This window comes from Balaenoptera borealis (assembly GCF_965194805.1).
Source record: "Balaenoptera borealis genome assembly, chromosome: 9".
Classification (NCBI taxonomy): domain Eukaryota; kingdom Metazoa; phylum Chordata; class Mammalia; order Artiodactyla; family Balaenopteridae; genus Balaenoptera; species Balaenoptera borealis.
This window is the reverse complement of record NC_138873.1, coordinates 12,671,454-12,692,744: the sequence shown is the minus strand read 5'-3', so window position 1 is coordinate 12,692,744 and position 21,291 is coordinate 12,671,454. Positions and strand designations below refer to the sequence as shown.

At 37.0% G+C, this 21,291-nt stretch overlaps 1 protein-coding gene across 2 annotated transcripts in view; it reads right to left on the bottom strand.

Annotated features, from left to right (window-relative positions):
* Positions 1 to 21,291, bottom strand: part of IPCEF1 (interaction protein for cytohesin exchange factors 1) — a 221,734-nt gene that overhangs the window by 146,517 nt on the left and 53,926 nt on the right. The window lies entirely within an intron of this gene.

The window sequence follows — 21,291 nt, the reverse complement described above, 5'->3', positions numbered from 1 at the left end:
AATTTACTCAGTTAGGTGCCTAATAATCGTTTCCTCTCTTTCCCCATGTTCCTTTATTCTCCTGTTTGTTTAGCTCCCAAACACCCAATTATATAGATCACCTTCAAAACACGTAGTTATTGTCTGCAGTCAGTGTTAATCAGCAAGCTAACAACTTTAGTCATTCTTAATAAGTCCCCATCAGGTTTTGAATGAAGCTGTGTGACAGCACTGTCACATTGTCTTAGCATATACAAGTCCATGTTCATGTCTGTCAGCCCTTAGACCAGGTGTTTCTTGAGGGGAAGGTTGGCATCTCATTTATCTTTTCCTTCCCAAGTCTCAGCCCATCACCTAGGACATTAGCAAACATTGAACAAATGAAAAAAAGAATGAAGAGGACTTCCTTGGTGGCACAGTGGTTGAGAATCCACCTGCCAATGCAGGGGATGCGAGTTCGAGCCCTGGTCTGGGAAGATCCCACATGCCGCGGAGCAACTAAGCCCGTGCGCTACAACTACTGAGCCTGTGCTCTAGAGCCCGCGAGCCACAACTACTGAAGCCCGTGCACCTAGAGCCCGTGCTCTGCAACAAGAGAAGCCACCGCAATGAGAAGCCCACGCACCAAAACGAAGAGCAGGCCCCGCTCGCCACAACTAGAGAAAGCCCAACGCAGCCAAAAATAAATAAATAAATTAATTAATTTTTTAAAAAAACAGGTTCTCGGACCTCGTTGTTTCTGGAGATTCTGATTCAGTGCTTCTGGAGTGAGGCCCAGGTAGTTTTCTTTAAAAAAAAAAAAAAAAAAGAATGAAGAACCATTTTGATATCTTGAATGAAGTTCTGTTTACATTAGGAGATTCCTAATCTAGTAGAGTCAGTAGCTGGAGCTGAAGCCAGAGATCCTGAAAAAGAAGAAGCCAAGCTGACCAAATCCATAGACAGTTACTTACCGATGGCTCTCTGCTAATCTCCTAGCACCACATAAGGTTATAACATTAACCTGGGAACTTTCCCACCATATCTTCAATTTGGAAAAGAAAATTAAAAATCTTCATTTGCATTTCTAGACAGAGTCAGTCTGTCTATGCCTAAAATAGTCTTCTATTTTAAGTCATAAGAAAATTAATGAGAAGGCTGATACTTCCTGGCTGTCTACTCAGCCCTTTCCATCTCAACATTTACCAAGACAGGTGTCTTTCTTAGGAGAAAAAACCAGCTGCCACCAAATAACCTGGTTCACCACCCTTGCTTTTCATGTACTTGGGCTCCCTTGTCCTTCACTTATTACACCCACAAGAAAAAAAAATGGTAACTATGTGTGGAGATGGATGTTACCTAGACTTACTGTGGTGATCATTTTGCAATATATACATCTATTGAATCATTATGTTGTACACCTGAAAATAATATAATACTGTAAGTCAATTATATCTCAATTTTTTAAAATGAAACCCTAAAAACAAAAGAATAGACTATGTTTAGAATTTCAGATTTTAATCCTCAGCTACCCAGGTTGTGGGTCCTGAATGCCTTTGAAAATATGAGGAAGCTACAGACCTTCTTCCAGAAAAACACAAAACAAAACAAGAAAATGATTAATGTTTGTCCCCCTGCTCTATGGCGGCAGGGATCACATCTGTTTTGCTTCACCAGTGAAGCCACATCATGGTACCTAAAATGTAACGGGAGTTCAGGACATGTGTTTAATGACTGACTGTCGGAAGAAACCAACAGTTTTTTCTACCTTCATACTCAATACTTCCTTCCTCCTTCCATCTCTCACTCAACCACCTCCCCTCCCATGTCTCAGAGGAATTAGAGACTATTCTTAAACACTTGCTGCCCTTCTCTTCCTATTGAATTTCTCCACCATGTTGGGGAGCCGACCCCTCCTAGTTCAGAGAAAGCAGAACCTTTTTTCTTAGCCGTACCCCGTGGCTTGCAGGATCTTAGTTCCCGACCAGGGATAGAACCCAGGCCAAATCCTTGGAGGGGCTTCCCTGGTGGCACAGTGGTTAAGAATCTGCCTGCCAATGCAGGGGACACGGGTTTGATCCCTGGACGGGGAAGTTCCCACATGCCGCGGAGCAACTAAGCCCCGTGCACCGCAACTACTGAGCCTGTGCGCTAGGGCCCTCGTGCCGCAACTACTGAGCCCGCATGCTGCAACTGCTGAAACCCGCACACCTAGAGCCCATGCTTCACAACAAGAGAAGCCACTGCAATGAGAAGTCCGCGCACCCCAACGAAGAGTAGCCCCTGCTCGCCGCAACTAGAGAAAGCCCGCGCGCAGCAAAGAAGACCCAACGCAGCCAAAGATAAAATAAAATAAAAATCCCTGGAGTAGTAACAGCTTGTTTTAGATGGAGAAACTGAGCAGAGTCAGGAGAACTTGCCTAAGGTAAATGACAGCAGAAGAATCAAATCAGACATTATGATCCTGAGCCCAACCAACTTTCAAAAAAATGCCCAGCATATTGAAAAGATGAATGGGATGATAATGTATATACAAGTTTGATCCAATCAATAGAAATACAAAGGTATATATAAATATACATATATACACATTATCAACAAAGATACTAAAGACAAACTAACCAAAGATCAGACCTATCTACCTGGAAAACATTTCAACATCTTCTCACTTTTTTTTTTTTTTTTTAAGAAATTCACGTTCTTTTATTTATTTATTTATTTATTTATGATTGTGTTCAGTCTTCGTTTCTGTGTGAGGGCTTTCTCTAGTTGCGGCAAGTGGGGACCACTCTTCATCGCGGTGCGCGGGTCTCTCACCATCGCGGCCTCTCTTGTTGCGGAGCACAGGCTCCAGACGCGCAGGCTCAGTAATTGTGGCTCACGGGCCCAGTTGCTCCGTGGCATGTGGGATCTTCCCATACCAGGGCTCGAACCCGTGTCCCCTGCATTGGCAGGCAGATTCTCAACCACTGCGCCACCAGGGAAGCCCTTCTCACTTTTTTAAACCTCTCCTTTCTCTGGTATTTCTTTCTCTAGTCTTAGTATCCTAAGAATTCTTTTGCCCCTTTGAGCATTAAAGGAAAGCTCAAAAATGTATTAATTGCTGTAGTTCTAATTGATTTCTCATATGCTTTGATCATCTCATCAGTTGATCTCAAGTCTTTACATGAAAAATAAAACATTCTGAAAAGTTCTCAGGTTTGTAAAAGATAAAATGAAGTAAGATCAAGACCACAAAAGAAGGAGTTCTTGAAAATACCTTTCATCCCTAATGGTCTCAAGGATAAGCTCTCATTGAACAGGGTTCCTTTCCCTTCGGGGTCCCATGGACTTCGTAATTATGCATTTATTGATTATTTGATTAATATCTGTCTCCACATCAGACTGAAAGCCTCAGGAGAACAGGAGCAGTGAATGTTTTTGTTTACCCTTGCACCCTAGTTTTGGTGTTCAGTCAATATTTGTAGGCCACTTCTGTGGGACATAAGACCAAGCATTTTGTGCATATGACATTTCTATAGGGAAAGAGAGGGCCCATGAAAAGCACAGAGATAAAGTAGGAAGAGTGGGAGTATTTAAAAATCTGAAGATCTTCTAAATACTGTAAAGCCAAGGATTTTCTCTAATAACAGCTTTTTATTAACATGAATAAATGGAGTTACAAGTAGCCCAGATCCCCAGTGTGAAGATCAATAAGATCCTTGCTTCACACATAGTCATAATATAAGGTATAAGGCAAAGTGAAGAATGAGGGTCAGAGCTTAAGTCAATTTCCTTTGTGGCAAGGATCACAGAAGGGAATTGCCAGTATCCACCATTGGTCATGACAGTGTCCTAAGTCCCCTATTTTATCTGTCTCAGTCTTACAGATCCAAAACAAGCATGGGAGATGACAGTCCAGGTCCACTAGTGCCCCTGTATTTGGCCATGGGATACTGATTCTCTTATCTGTCTTCAGATAGTGAAGACAAAGTCAATATAAAGTCTAAAATAAATACTTATTGGGAAATTAATGAAAATCAAAATACAGAAATAGAATCAAGATAAAAATGTGTAAATTCTTAACATTTACTTTAGGTAACAGTAAAATACTGATTGGGTTGCCCTCTCCTGTGCTTGGAGGGAAGCATCACCCATTTGCTCTTTGGCAGGTCACTTCCTCCTCCTTTTCCACTTTTGGACAGCTGTAGCCTTAGTCAGGTGAGCAAACATTGTTAACTGATTCAAAAGTGTCTCTAAATGTAGAAGGAAATAATTTCAGATTAATAAATATAGATTTGCATTTCAGATGCCTAGGTAAAAACACAGTCCTCTCCTCCTCCCACCTACTTATCCTCTGTGAAAGCTACTCCACAATCTCTAACAAAATAATTTTTACTCCATTGAAACTAGGGTGTATTGCATGTCAAAATGGATAGATATATTGGCTTTCGAATAAAGTTTGACTTTAAGCGTCACTTTTTGAAATAATACGTATGCTCCCAGAATATTTTTAGAAGACATGTATATAATCAAATATATATATTCTAGCCATATAACTAGAATAAACTCAAATTTACAACAAGATTGAAGGAGGGGAGGAGTATAAGGCAGTATAATAATATTTTGGTGGATAATTACCATAAATTCCCCCATACACGGACCACCAATTTGAAGAATTAGAATACATTTAAATATTAATAAAAATCTATATTGGAGATATATTTGATATTTAAGAATGAACTTTGGATTTCATAATGAGTCTACTCATTATTATGAAGAAGCGCTATAAAAAGTAGACCATATCTGATTTATGTTTTTATTACCATGGAACCAAATATACTGTCTTCCAATTAAGCATGCCAAATAACTAAATAAATGATGTTGCCACTAGCTTAGAAATGTCAGAATATATAATTTTGTTTACTAGAATGCTTACATGGTATATTAGTATAATATTAACAAAAATGATAAAATACTTTTGTGTGTACAATATATCACAATAAGTTTTTAAATTTTTAATATACATTTATGCAATCAATTCTCAAAATAACCCTGTGATGTAGAGAGGGTTACTAACTCTATTTTCCAGAGAAGAGTAGAGGAAACACTTTTAAACTAATTTTATGAGGTTAGAATAACTCTGTTACCAAAACAGAGAAGGAAATTGAGAAAAGAATATTATACACAAATATTTCTAATGAACGCAGACACAAAAGTCTGTTTAAAACATTAGCAAATAATATCCAGCAATATATAGAAAGTATAGCATATCCTGGGAATACATATCTTTTTTTTCACTTTTGAAAACTCATCAATATAATTATGCATGCTGACAAAATAAAAGCGAATAATTGCATGATCACATTAGTAGACTCAGAAATACCATTTGATGAAACTCAACACCCATTCATAATAAAATTTTTTAAAAGACTATCAGCAAATTATTAATAGAAAAAATTTCAATCTGAAAAATGACATGTACAAAAAGCTACAGCTAATATCATAATTAATGGTGAAAGACTCACCACTCACCAATTAAGATCAGAAATAACACCGGAATATTCACTCAATATTTCTATTCAAAATCATTCTGGTAGTTTTAGCCAGTGTTGTAATGCAAGAAGATTAAACAGAAATTATAGAACTTAAAAAAGAAGAAATAAAACTATCTTTATTCACAAATGGTGTGATTATGTACACCAAAAAATCCAAAGAAATCTATAAAAAAAAAAACTATTCAACTGATAAGTGAATTTAGCAAGGCCTTAGGAAACAAAGTCAATATACAAAGTAATAGTATTTCTATATAATAGTAATGAACAAATGGACATTATATTTAAAAAATACTACCCATTACAAAAGCATCAAAAAGCAAAAAATATTTATAGATGAATCTAGCAAAAGATATCTAAAGTCTCTGCACTAAAAACTAAAAAACACAGTTAATAAGAATTAAAAGAGATCTATGATGAAGCTATAGCAATCAAGACAGCATGACACTGGTATAAGGATATACAAATTGACAGTAGAACAAAAATGAAAGTTAAGAAATAGGTGCACATTTTTATGGTCAACTGATTTTCAAGAAAAGCACCAAAGCAATGCAGGAAAAAAAAGACTTTTCAATAATACTGCTGGAACAAGTGGATATCTGTGTGAAAAACAAAAAAACAAAAAAAACCCTTCAATTCCTACCTCATAAGCCTAAACAAAAAAGTTAAAGTTATAAAGCTTCCAGAAGAAAATATAATGGAACATTTTCAAAATCTTGAGTTAGGCAAAGATTTCTTACCCATGATACAGAAAGCACTAAGTATAAAAAAAATTAAAATTTTCTGCTCCTTAAAAATGACATTAATATAATAAGCAAGTCACACTGGGAGAAAAAAAGCCACAAAACATTAATCAGTCAAAGGACCTATATTCAGAATGTATAAAAAATTCTTCCAACTCAACAATAAAATGAAAAATAGACCAATTAAAAATGGGCAAATGTTGGGACTAACAGATACACACTGCTATATATAAAAGGGGTAAACAACAAGGACCTATTGTATAGCACAGGGAACTATATTCAATATCTTGTAATAACCTATAATGGAAAAAAATGTGAAAAAGAATATATATATATATATATATATATGAATCACATTGCTATACACCTGAAACTAACAGAACATTGTAAATCAACTCTAATTTTTTTTTAATTGGCAAATGACCTGAACAGACACTTCACAAAAGACCTACAAATGGCCAACAAGCACATGAAACAGTGCTCAACATAATGAATCATAAGGAAAGTGCAACAAAACCACAATGAGATACTCCTGTAATGACAAAAAATAAAAACATGCTGGTGTAATGGGAACCACAGAACTCTCAGACATTACTGATGGGAGTATCAAAAGCTACAGCCATTTTATTTAAATGTTTGGCAGTTTCTTATGAAGTTAAACAAAACATGACCTATGATCACCAGTTTAACTCTTTTGTATTTACCCAAGAGAAAGGAAAACATATATCCACACAAAGACTTGTACATGAATATTTATAGTGACTTTATTTGTGATAGCTTCAACCTAGAAACAACCCAAATGTCCAAAAACAGAAAAAGAGGTAAACAAATTGTGATATATTCATATGATAGAATAGACAGCAGTAAATGGAAATGAACTCTTACTGGTATATACAACAGCAAAAATTAATCTCACACACTTTATGCTGAACAAAAGAAGCCAGATTCCTAAGAGAACATGTCGTGATGCCATTGATAAAAAGTTCTGGAACAGACAAAACTAATCGATGGAGAAAGAAATCAGAGCAATGGCTGCCTCTGGGGAGAGGAGAGGGTGGCAGGGTTGACTGTAATGGGGCACAATGGAAATATTTTGTATCTTGGTAACAGTGTGAGTTACATGAAAACATGCATCTGTTAAAACTCATAGAACTCTAACACTTATGACCTGTGCATTTCACTACATGGAGACTATACTTCCATCAAATAACTTAAAGCTCAGAAGGTAATTAGACAATATTATTTTGATGAGATGAAAATTAAATCTGAAAACAAATAAAGTAATAAAATAGGGCAAATTCATTTCACTCTTCCACTCAAGGAGTATAAGCCCCAGATTATGGGTGGAACGGAAGCTGCAAATCTGTTTTCATTTCTGCTTTTCCACACAACATGCTTCTGAAGTCAGTAATTACCTTCCCTCCACCCTTACCCCTACAATCTGGTCCATAAACTAAAGCCAACCTCATCACCTAGAACCTACAGAAATATGGGGATCTGTTCCAAAAGATCTACTAGCTGTGTTAGTAGAACTATCTGTTTCCAACAGGATGCCTACCAGGGAGACTGTCAAGGATAAGTCTGAACATATATGACTTTTGCCTTACACGCTGACTTCAGAAACTAACAGAGGATAAGCTATGAGGCCACTGAAATTTTTCCTATGTAAGTTGGTAAGTAATATACCCTAGATTCGGATACATAGCTGAATTCCTATCATATGATTCTTAGTGCTCTGGTTATAATTAAATGTACTGATTGTACTTGAAGTATATTAAAATTCTCCCTAATCCTTTCTCTTCCCTCCCCCTACCAAAAAACACGAACTATTTATAAAACTTTCTGTCTCTTCATTTGGTTTTACTTATCTGGACTCCTAAGCCATGCATGGTAAATTTCAGACCTATAATTTGTGGCTTCCTGCTTCCAAGATTTCTCCAGAGTCGTTCTCATGTGACTGTTTTTCTAGTTAAATATTTACACATATACACAGGGTACACAGGCAGTTCATATTTGACATGATTTAACAGCACTACATCTGTTTCTCATCATAACATAACTGGAAAATGTGCCTACTAAACATTTTTAAAATATATTTGCCCAAAACATTGTTTCTACTCTCATCTTGAGACATTTCTTTGTAAAGAAAACAGAAGATAAGATGGCCTCTCTCTGTTTCCTTAATTTTCTTCCACTGACTTTGGGGTCCTCTCTTGCTACCAGCCATTACTTCCCAAGCCTAATCAAACCACGTATCATGTCTTTTTTTTAATCAGTGGGTGATAAGCACAAAATTAAGTTGAGATGTGAAGGCAAAAATATCTTATTTAAATAAAAAGACCCCCCAGAACCACTGGCTTCATTGCTAACTCCAAGGTTAGCAAGACTTCATCTGAATAAAGTCCCTGATGATACAAACATGTCTGAAGTCTGTTTCTTGCTCACAGCGCACAACTTCAAGCATGAGTTCTCCAAATTCAGAAAAAAGAAAGAAAGAAAGAAAATTCTTGGCCTTCAGGAGGTAATCATTCCTAGGTCCCCAAAATTTCAAATCGCAACACAAACATCTGTTCTAATTCTTCCCCGGTTTGCTTAACAAAATCCATCCTATTTTAAGTTCATATGCTTTTCCAGAAATATAAAGCACAGTTAAATTACAAGAGTATATTCTTCGGAACACTAATTTAGAATAAATCGATCCTATCTGACTTTCATTCTATTGTTTTGGGTTTTAATCCGGAAATCTGTTTGCTCGTTTTTATTCATATGTTATCATAAGCAATAACAAAGCAAAATAAAAAAGAATGAAAACAAAAACAAAAACTCCTGAGTGCATTATAAATCGTGGAAGCAGACCATAGTTCATACGTAGTCACGAAGCAAAAATAAAAGGAATGATTATTTTTGACTAATATCTTCTATTATTTTTTGAGACCTATTTTTCCAATTTGTGTCTAACTCAAGATCTTGATTTTTTTTTCTTTTCTTTTCCCTGATTATCTTTTGGCCATTTCATAGCTCATTTCACTCTGGAGAGAAAGTGATTTGATTAAAAAAAGGAGATGAGACTAAAATGAGTGTAATTGACTTCAACAGCCCTGAGGAAAAGCTTTACTTTCAAGAAGCCTGGAACATCCGGCTCTAATAAAGCTTTTGGTGCATCTGAGAATTTAAATAATCCTTAATATTCTTAATTCCTGTCACACTGATTAAAAAGCATAACAGATTTTTAGACATACTATTTTTAGACATTCTGTTATGAAATAATATGAAAAATTGCTCAAATCCAGAAATCACACTCTATACTCAGAGAAGCACCTCCTACGATACTATGTATTTTCTCAAACAAACAGATATATTTACAGAATATATATTAATAAAATAATACATATAAACAAATATATGTGTAAGTGTTAGCTTTGGTTTGCTGTTCTGACACTTCAAATGTCTATGCTAATTTTAGAAGAAGGTAAACAATTACAGTATGTAGATAAATAAGACCTACAGATGATCCAAATTTTTTTATCCATGAACTTTCATTACATAGTAGATAAACTTTTCAGGAAAAAGGATACTACGGACATTTAAATTTTTTTTTCTTAACTTTTGGAGAATTGAAACATAATGAGCATCAAAAAGACCCAAGGAACTTTATAAAATCTTTCAGAAGGTAGAAGAGGGACTATTTCCCAACTCTTTTTTATGACAACAGAACCCTGATACCGAAACCTGACAAAGACATTATAGGAAAAGAAAATTGTAGACCAGTATCCATCATGAACATAGATGTAAAAATTCTTAACCAAATAGTGGAGAGTTGAATTCAGTTATATATAGAAAGGATATTATATTATGACTATGGGAAGTTTATCCCAGGCTTAACATTTGAAAAGCAATCAATATAAATCACCATATTAACAGAATAAAGGGAGAAAATCATATGATCATCTCAATAGATGCAGAAAGTGTATGTGCCAGAACCTCCAGCTCACATCGTGGAATGATCAGGGACAAGGTGAGAGTAAATACACTCTCACCACTTCTCCTCATCTAGCGAGTGCAATGGGGCAAGAAAAAATTTTAAAGAAGCCCTACAGAATGTAAAGGAAGAAGGAAAACTCGTCATTTGCAGATGACACGATCAGTTTAAAAGAAAATCCTGTGGAAACTAAAACAAACAAACAAAAACTTCTAGAATAAGTGAGTTATCAAAGGGTAAGATACAAGATAAGTACAAAATATAAATTTTATATCTATGTTCTAACAATGAACAACTGGAAATTGAAATAAATTATAAAATAAAGTTATTTATAATAACATCAAAAATACAAAACAGGGATAAATCTAACAAAAGATGTGAAAGACCCTACACAGTAAAATGTAAAAATGTAAAAAACATTGCTGACAGAATTAAAGACCTAAAGAAATGGAAAGATATACCTTTTCCACGAGTCAGAAGACTCAATACTGTTAAGATGTTAATTCTCTCCAAATTGATCTATCAATTCAAATCACTCTCAATCAAAATTCCAGCAGGATTTTTTAAATTGACAAACCGACTCTAATATTTTTATTAAATACAAAGGAGCTAGTATAGACAAAACAACTCTAAAACAATAACAACAACAATGGAATTACACACCTAATTCTGGACTCATCGTAAAGCTAAGGTAATCAAGACGATATGGTTTGACATGAAGAGTGTCCAAAAATAAACCCACAAATATACAGTCAATTGATTTTTGACAAAACTGCAAAAGCAGTTTCTCTCAGTAGAGAAAAGATAATCTTTTCAACAAATGGTGATGGAACAATTGAATATCTATGTGCAAAAAAAGAAAGAAAGAAAAAACCCGCATTTGATCCATACCTTGATACAAAATTAACTCAAAATGTATCATAGACCTAAATGTAAAACCTGAAACTATACAAGTTCTAGAAGAAAATATAGATTTTATTAAAATTAAGAACTTCTGTTCCTTGAAAGACATTTTTAACAGAATGAAATGGCAAGCTACATTCTGGGAATCATATATATAGATGATAAAGTGCTCATATCCAGAATATCTAAAGACCTCTCAGTACTCAATAATAAGAAAACAAACAACCCAATAAAATATGGGCAAAAGATGTGAACAGAAATGTCACGAAAGAAGACAGATGTCAACTAAGCATTTGAAAAGGTGTTCAGTGCTATTAGTCATTAGGGAAATGAAAATTAAAAACACAATGTTACCCCTACCTACCTATTAGAATGGCTTAAGTTAAAAATATTGATCTCACTAAGCCTTGATACAGATATGGAGCAAATGGAATGCTCATGTGTTACTGGTGGGAATATAAAATGGTCCAATCACTTTGGAAAACAATTTGGTAGTTTCTTAAAGAGTTAAACATACACCTATTAGAACCCAGCTATTCTACTCCTGGATATTTATCCAAGAGAAATGAAAGCATATATATGTCCAAAGATTTGTACACAAATGTATATAGCAGCTTTATTTGAAATAGCCCAAAACTGGAAACAACCTAAGTATCTATCAATAAGTGAATGGATAAACAAATTGTGGTATACCCATACAATGAAATATTATGCCACTGTAAAAATAAATAAAATAGAATATCAATACATGGTAACAACAGGGATGAATCTCAAAATAATTATGATGAGTGAAATAAGTCAGACAAAAAAAGGTGCATAAAATCCTAGAAAATGCGAAATAATCTATAGTAGTATAAAGCAGATCAGTGGTTACCTGAGGATATGGAAAACAGGGAAGTGTTGGCAAGAGGGATTACATTTTCTTGATTGTCATGATAGTTTCATGGATATAGATATATGTCAAAACTTATCAAACTGTACACTTTAAATTGTGCCATTTATTAAACATCGATTATACCCCAATAGAGCTGGGTTTTTTTCTAACATCCTAGTATGAAATTAGTGTCCATAAATTTAAGAAAGAAGGCCAGTGTGGCTAGAACAAGGTGAGTGAGAAGGAGTTAAAAGGCCAAGTCAGAGGTAAGCGGAGCCAGACCACATGTGTCTTTATAGGCTCAGTCAGGTGTGTGAAATGTATTCAAGTGGAGGATTTTAAACAGAGCAGTAACATGATCTCATTTATGTGAAATGCTCCTTGAGCCTTTTCCAGAATGTCATGCAGTTGGAACCGTATGGCATGTAACCTTCTCAGGTTGACTTCTTTCACTTAGTAATATTCACTTAAGAATCCTCCATGTCTTTTCACAGCTTGATAGCTCATTTCTTTTTAGTGCCGAATAATATTCCAGTGTCTGGTTGAACCACAGTTTATGTATCCATTCCCCTGCTAAAGACATCTTGGTCAATTCCAAGTTTTGGCAGCTGGGAATAAAGTTGCTATAAACATCTGTTGTGCAGGTTTTTACATGGATGTAAGTTTTCAACTCCTTTGGGTAAAAACCGAGGAGTGCAATTGAAGGATAGTATGGTAAGAATATGTTTAGTTTTGTAAGAAAGTGACAAACAGACTTCCAAAAATGGCTGTACTATTTTGCATTCCCATCAGCGATGTATGAGAGTTCCTCTTGCTCCACATCCTCACTGGCATTTGGTATTGGCAGTGTTTTTGGATTTCGACAATTCTGATGGGTATGTAGCCGTATCTCCTTGTTTTAATTTGCATTTCCCTAACAACATAAAGTGTTGAGACTCTTCATACACTTATGTGTCATCTATATCTTTGGTAAGGTATATGTTCAGATCTTTTGCCCATTTTTTGATCATGTTGTTTGTTTTCTTTTTGTTGAGTTTTAAGAGTTCCTTGTATATTTTGGGTTGCAGTACTTTATCAGATACGCCTTTTTCGAATATTTTCCCCAAGTCTATGGCTTGTCTTCTCATTCTCTGACGATTATACATATATATTTTTTGAGTTAGTTTTTTGACAATGATTATATTTTAATACAACACATTTGATACTGGCTGTGCCTTCAGTCCATCAAATCTAGTTAGGTGTATATAGAAAAATGGATGAGATAAAAATCAAAATATTGCCAGAAACACAAAATAGCAAAATATGCTAATGTGTACTGTCTTCCAAGCAATAGCTTCTATTCATAAATACACTGAAGACAGATTAGAAATCCATTTAGACTCTTAGAAAACTGGTGCTATTCATTAGTAAGTCAGATTTTTCCAGGTGATTGTAGGCATCCCCAAAATCATGTAGCACAGAGTAACAGAAAGATAGTAAGCAGGGAAATAAAATTATACAGTATGGTTTGATATTTTGTTCCCTGCAATCACCCTGTTTCAGCCTTTTAAAATTATGAAAAATTTTCCTAATTTCTTCCTAATGGAGATGGTTGTTTGTCTTGTTTTATTTTCTTGGCAAAAATGTGGGGAATCAGTTTAAATAAAACATCTTTGTTACTTCCAATGTATACAGTTGAAGTTGTTAGAGGAAAGAAATAAACATTTCCAGTCTTAGATATGGCCAAAAATGTCAAAATCTTGCCTATCAAGTCATCTTCTTTACTACTCACTATATGCTTTTTCTTTTTTTTTAACATCTTTATTGGAGTATAATTGCTCTACAATGTTGTGTTACTTTCTGCTGTATAACAAAGTGAATCAGCTATATGTATACATATATCCCCATATCTCCTCCCTCTTGCGTCTCCCTCCCACCCTCCTTATCCCACCCCTCTAGGTGGTCACAAAGCACCAAGCTGATCTCCCTCTGCTATGCAGCTGCTTCCCACTAGCTATTTTACATTTAGTAGTGTATATATGTCCATGCCACTCTCTCACTTCATCCCAGTTTACCCTTCCCCCTCCCCATGTCCTCAAGTCCATTCTCTACCTCTGTGTCTGTATGGCTGTCCTGCCCCTAGGTTCATTAGAACCACTTTTTGTTTTTTAGATTCCATATATATGTGTTAGCATACAGTGTATGTTTTTCTCTTTCTGACTAACTTCACTCTGTATGACAGACTCTAGGTCCATCCACCTCACTACAAATAACTCAACTTCGTTTCTTTTTATGGCCGAGTAATATTCCATTGTATATATGTGCTACATCTTCTTTATCCATTCATCTGTCGATGGACACTTAGGTTGCTTCCATGTCCTGGCTATTGTAAATAGTGCTGCAATGAACATTGTGCTACATGTCTCTTTTTGAATTATGGTTTTCTCAGGGTATATGACCAGTAGTGGGATTTCTGGGTCATATGGTAGTTCTATTTTTAGTTTTTTCTTTATTTTTTTAAGTTTTTTTTTTTAATTAATTAATTTATTTATTTATTTTTGGCTGTGTTTGGTCTTCGTTTCTGTACGAGGGCTTTCTCTAGTTGCAGCAAGCGGGGGCCACTCTTCATCGCGGTGCACAGGCCTCTCACTATCGCGGCCTCTCTTGTTGCGGAGCACAGGCTCCAGACGCGCAGGCTCAGTAGTTGTGCCTCATGGGCCTAGTTGCTCCACGGCATGTGGGATCTTCCCAGACCAGGGGACCCGTGTCCCCTACATTGGCACGCAGATTCTCAACCACTGCGCCACCAGGGAAGCCCCTATTTTTAGTTTTTTAAGAAACCTCCATACTGTTCTCCATAGTGGCTGTATCAATTTACATTCTCACCAACAGTGCAAGAGGGTTCCCTTTCCTCCACACCCTCTCCAGCATTTATTGTTTGTGGATTTTTTGATGATGGCCATTCTGACAGGTGTGAGGTGATACCTCACTGTAGTTTTGATTTGCATTTCTCTAATGATTAGTGATGTTGAGCATCCTTTCATGTGTTTGTTGGCAATCTGTATATCTTCTTTGGAGAAATGTCTAATTAGGTTTTCTACCCATTTTTGGATTGGGTTGTTTGTTTTTTTGATATTGAGCTGCATGAGCTGCTTGTAAATTTTGGAGATTAATCCCTTGTCAGTTGCTTACTTTGCAAATATTTTCTCCTATTCTGAGTGTTGTCTTTTCGTCTTGTTTATGGTTTCCTTTGCTATGCAAAATCTTTTAAGTTTCATTAGGTCCCATTTGTTTATTTTCGTTTTTATTTTCATTTCTCTAGGAGATGGGTCAAAAAGGATCTTGCTGTGATTTATGTCAGAGTGTTCTGCCTAAGTTTTCCTCTAAGAGTTTTATAGTGTCTGGCCTTACATTTAGGTCTTTAATCCATTTTGAGTTTACTTTTGTGTATGGTGTCAGGGAGTGTTCTAATTTCATTCTTTTACATGTAACTGTCCAGTTTTCCCAGCACCACTTATTGTGCTCTTTTCTCCATTGTATATTCTCACCTCCTTTGTCAAACACAAGGTGACCATATGTGTGTGGGTTTCTCTCTGGGCTTTCTATCCTGTTCCATTGATCTATATTTCTGTTTTTGTGCACGTACCATACTGTCTTGATTACTGTAGCTTTGTAGTACAGTCTGAAGTCCAAGAGCCTGATTCCTCCAGCTCCGTTTTTCTTTCTCAAGGTTGCTTTGGCTGTTCGGGGTCTTCTGTGTTTCCATACAAATTGTAAAGGTTTTTGTTCTAGTTCTGTGAAGAATGCCATTGGTTGTTTGATAGGGATTGCATTGAATCTGTAGATTGCTTTGGGTAGTATAGTCATTTTCACAATGTTGATTCTTCCAATATAAGAACATGGTATATCTCTCCATCTGTTTGTATCATCTTTAATTTCTTTCATCAGTGTCTTATAGTTTTCTGCATACAGGTCTTTTGTCTACTTAGGTAGGTTTATTCCTAGGTATTTTATTCTTTTTGTTGCAATGGTAAATGGGAGTGTTTCCTTAATTTCTCTTTCAGACTTTTTGTCAGTGTATAGAAATGCAAGAGATTTCCATGCATTAATTTTGTATCCTGCTACTCTACCACATTCATTGATTAGCTCTAGTAGTTTTCTGGTAGCATCCTTAGGATTCTCTATGTATAGTATCATGTCGTCTGCAAACAGTGACAGCTTTACTTCTTCTTTTCCTATTTGGATTCCTTTTATTTCTTTTACTTCTCTTATTTCTGTGGCTAAAACTTCCAAAACTATGTTGAATAACCGTGGTGAGAGTGGGCATCCTTGTCTTGTACCTGATTTTAGAGAAAATGGTTTCAGATTTTCACCATTGAGAATGATGTTGGCTGTCAGTTTGTCATACATGGCTTTTATTATGTTGAGGTAAGTTCCCTCTATGCCTATTTTCTGGAGAGTTTTTATCATAAATGGGTGTTGAATTTTGTTGAAAGCTTTTTCTGCATCTATTGAAATGATCATATGGTTTTTATCCTTCAGTTTGTTAATATGGTGTATCACATTGATTGATTTGCGTACATTGAAGAATCCATGCATTCCTGGGATAAACCCTACTTGATCATGGTGTATGATCCTTTTAATGTGTTGTTGGATTCTGTTTGCTAGTATTTTGTTGAGGATTTTTGCATCTATGTTCATCAGTGATATTGGCCTGTAGTTTTCTTTTTTTGTGACATCTTTGTCTGGTTTTAGTATCAGGGTGATGGTGGTCTCATAGAATGAGTTTGGAAGTGTAACACCCTCTGCTATATTTTGGAAGAGTTTGAGAAGGATAGCTGTTAGCTCTTCTATAAATGTTTGATGGAATTCACTGTGAAACCATCTGGTCCTGGGCTTTTTATTGTTGGAAGATTTTAAATCACAGTTTCAATTTCAGTGCTTGTGATTGGTCTGTTTATATTTTCTATTTCTTCCTGGTTCAGTCTTGGAAGTTTGTACTTTTCTAAGAATTCGTCCATTTCTTCCACGTTGTCCATTTTATTGGCATATAGTTGCTTGTATTAGTCTCCCATGATCCTTTGTATTTCTGCAGTGTCAGTTGTTACTTCTTTTTCAATTCTAATTCTGTTGATTTGAGTCTTCTCCCTTTTTTTCTTGATGAGTCTGGCTAATGGTTTATCAATTTTGTTTATCTTCTCAAAGAAACAGCTTTTAGTTTTATTGATCTTTGCTATTTTTTCCTTCATTTCTTTTTCATTTATTTCTGATCTGATCTTTATGATTTCTTTCCTTCTGCTAACTTTGGGGTTTTTTTTGTTGTTGTTCTTCTTTCTCTAATTGTTTTAGGTGTAAGGTTAGGGTGTTTATTTGAGATTTTTCTTGTTTCTTGACGTAGGACTGTATCGCTATAAACTTCCCTCTTAGAACTGCTTTTGCTGCATCGGATAGGTTTTGGGCTGTCATGTTTTCATGGTCATTTGTTTCTAGGTATTTTTTGATTTTCTCTTTGATTTCTTCAGTGATCTCTTGGTTATTTAGTAGTGTATTGTTTAGCCTCCATGTGTTTGTATTTTTTATATTTGTTTTCCTGTAATTGCTATCTAGCCTCATAGTATTGTGGTCAGAAAGGATACTTGATGCGACTTCAATTTTCTTAAATTTACCGAGGCTTGATTTGTGACCCAAGATATGATCTATCCTGGAGAATGTTCCATGAGCTCTTGAGAAGAAAGTGTATTCTGTTATTTTGGGATGGAATGTCCTGTAAATATCTATTAAGTCCATCTGGTCTAATGTGCCTTTTAAAGTTTGTGTTTCCTTATTTATTTTCATTTTGGATTGTCTGTACATTGGTGAAAGTGGGGTGTTAAAGTCCCCTACTATTATTTTGTTACTGTCAATTTCCCATTTTATGGCTGTTAGCATTTGCCTTATGTATTGAGGTACTCCTATGTTGGGTGCATAAATATTTACAATTGTTATATCTTCTTCTTGGATTGATCCCCCTTGATCATTAGGTAGTGTCCTTCTTTGTCTCTTGTAATAGTTTTTATTTTAAAGTCTATTTTGTCTGATATGAGAATTGCCAATCCAGCTTTCTTTTGATTTCCATTTGCATGGAATATCTTTTTCTATCCCCTCACTTTCAGTCTGTATGTGTCCCTAGGTCTGTAGTGGGTCTCTTGTAGACAGCATATATATGGGTCTTGTTTTTGTATCCGTTCAGCCAGTCTATGTCTTTTGGTTGGAGCATTTAATCCATTTACATTTAAGGTAATTATCGTTATGTATGTTCCTATTACCATTTTCTTAATTGTTTTGGCTTTGTTATTGTAGGTCTTTTCCTTCTCTTGTGTTTCCTGCCTGGAGAAGTTCCTTTAGCATTTGTTGTAGAGCTGGTTTGGTGGTGCTGAATTCTCTTAACTTTTGCTTGTCTGTAAAGGTTTTAATTTATCTGTCAAATCTGAATGAGATCCTTGCTGGTTAGAGTAATCTTGGTTGTAGGTTTTTCCCTTTCATCACTTTAAATATGTCCTGCCACTCCCTGCTGGCTTGCAGAGTTTCTGCTGAAAGATCAGCTGTTAACCTTATGGGGTTTCCCTTTTATGTTAGGTGTTGCTTTTTCCTTGTTGCTTTTAATATTTTTTATTTGAATTTACTTTTTGATAATTTGATTAATATGTGTCTTGGTGTGTTTCTCCTTGGATTTCTCCTGTAAGGGACTCTCTGTGCTTCCTGGACTTGGTTGACTATTTCCTTTCCCATTTTAGTGAAGTTTTCAACTATAATTTCTTCAAATATTTTCTCAGACCCTTTCTTTTTCTCTTCTTTTCTGGGACTCCTATAATTCGAATGTTGGTGCATTTAATATTCTCCCAGAGGTCTCTGAGACTGTCCTCAATTCTTTTCATTCTTTCTTCTTATTCTGTTCTGCAGCAGTTATTTCCACTATTTTATCTTCCAGGTCACTTATCAATACTTCTGCCTCAGTTATTCTGCTATTGATTCCTTCTAGAGTATATTTAATTTCATTTTTTATGTTGTTCACCAAGGTTTTTTTGCTCTTTAGTGCTTCGAGGTCCTTGTTAAATGTTTCTTGTATTTTCTCCATTCTATTTCCAAGATTTTGGATCATCTTTACTATCATTAATCTGAATTCTTTTTCAGGTAGACTGCTTATTTCCTCTTCATTTGTTTGGTCTGGTAGATTTTTACATTGCTCCTTCATATGCTGTGTATTTCTCTTTCTCTGTTTTCTCATTTTGTTTATGTTACTGTTTTGGGGGTCTCCTTTTCACTGGCTGCAGGTTCATAGTTCCCGTTATTTTTGGTGTCTGCCCCCAGCGGGTGAGGTTGGTTCAGTGGCTTGTGTCAGCTTCCTGGTGGAGGGGACTGGTGCCTGTGTTCTGGTGGGTGGGGCTGGATCTTGTCCTTCTGGTGGGCAGTGCCGCATCCAGTGGTGTGTTTTGGAGTGTCAGTGAACTTAGTATGACTTTAGGCAGCCTCTCTGCTAACGTGTGGGTTTGTGTTCCTGTCTTGCTATTTGTTTGGCATGGGGAGTCCAGCACTGGAGCTTGCTGACCTTTGGGTGGAGCTGTGTCTTGGTGTTGAGACGAAGATCTCTGGGAGAGCTCTCGCTGATTGATATTATGTGGGGCCAGGTTTTTGGTGGTCCAATTTCCAGGACTTGGCCCTCCCACCTCAAAGGCTCAGGCCCAACACCTGGTCAGAGCACAAAGACCCTGCCAGCCACACGGCTGAGAAAAAAAGGAAGAGAGAAAAAACAAACAAACAAACAAAAACGAACAGACAGAACCCTAGGACAAATAGTCAAAGCAAACCTATACAGACAAAATCTCACAAAGAAGCATACACATACACACTCACAAAAAGAGAAAAAGAAAAAATAATATATATATATATATATAAAAGGAAGAGAGCAACCAAACCAATAAGCAAATCCACCAATGATAATACGCACTAAATACTATACTAAGATAAAAATAAAACCAGAAACATATTAGACGCAGAGGGCAAACCCCAAGTCTACTGTTGCTCCCAAAGTCCACCACCTCAATTTTGGGAACATTCATTATCTATTCACGTATTCTTCAGATGCAGGGTTTATCAAGTTGATTGTGGGGATTTAATTTGCTGCTCTTGAGGCTGCACAGAGAAATTTCCCTTTCTCTTCTTTGTTCGCACAGCTCCTGGGGTTCAGCTTTAGTTTTGGCCCCGTCTCTGCCTGTAGGTTGCCCTCAGGTGTCTGTTCCCTGCCCAGACAGGAGGGGGTTAAAGCAGTGGCTGATTAGGGCTCTCTTGCTCACCCAGGCTGGAGGAGGGAGGGGTACGGTAATCATAATTGGAATGCTGGGCAAGCCTGAGGTGGCAGAGGCCAGCGTGACATTACAACAGCCTGAGGCACGCTGTGCGTTCTCCCAGGGAAGCTGTCCCTGGATCTCAGGACCCTGGCCGTGGCGGGCTGCACAGTTTCCCAGGGGGGGTGTGGATAGTGACCTGTGCTTGCACACAGTATTCTTGGTGGCGGCAGCAGCAGCCTTAGCATTTCATGCCCATCTCTGGGGTCCAAGATGATAACCATGGTTCGCACCCATCTCTGGAGCTCACTTAGGTGGTGCTCTGCCTTCTGTGGGCACACATGGAAGGAATCCCCTCTCTTCGCGCACCCCGAAGAAAAGGTATCTTGCCTCTCCGGCAGGTCCAGACTTTTTCCCGGACTCTGTCCCAGCTAGCTGTGGCGCACTAGACCCCTTCAGTCTGTCTTCATGCAGCCAACCCCAGTCCTCTCCCTGGGGTCTGACCTCCGAAGCCCGAGCCTCAGCTCCCAGCCCCGCCCGCCCCGGCGGGCGAGCAGACAAGCCTCTCGGGCTGGTGAGTGCTGCTCGGCGCCGAGCCTCTGTGCGGGAATCTCTCCACTTTGCCCTCCGCACCCCTGTGGCTGCGCTCTCCTCCGTGGCTCCGAAGCTTCCCCTCCACCCACCACCCTTGTCTCCACCAGTGAAGGGGCTTCCTAGTGTGTGGAAACTTTTCCTCCTTCACAGCTCCCTCCCAGAGGTACAGGTCTCATCCCTATTCTTTTGTCCCTGTTTTTTCTTTTTTCTTTTGCCCTACCCAGGTACGTGGGGAGGTTCTTGCCTTTTGGGGAGTCTGAGATCTTCTACCAATGTTCAGTAGGTGTTCTGTAGGAGTTGTTCCACATGTAAATGTATTTTTGATGTATTTATGAGGAGGAAGGTGATCTCCACGTCTTACTCCTCTGCCATCTTGAAGGTCCTATACTTTTATATGTTGGGAATT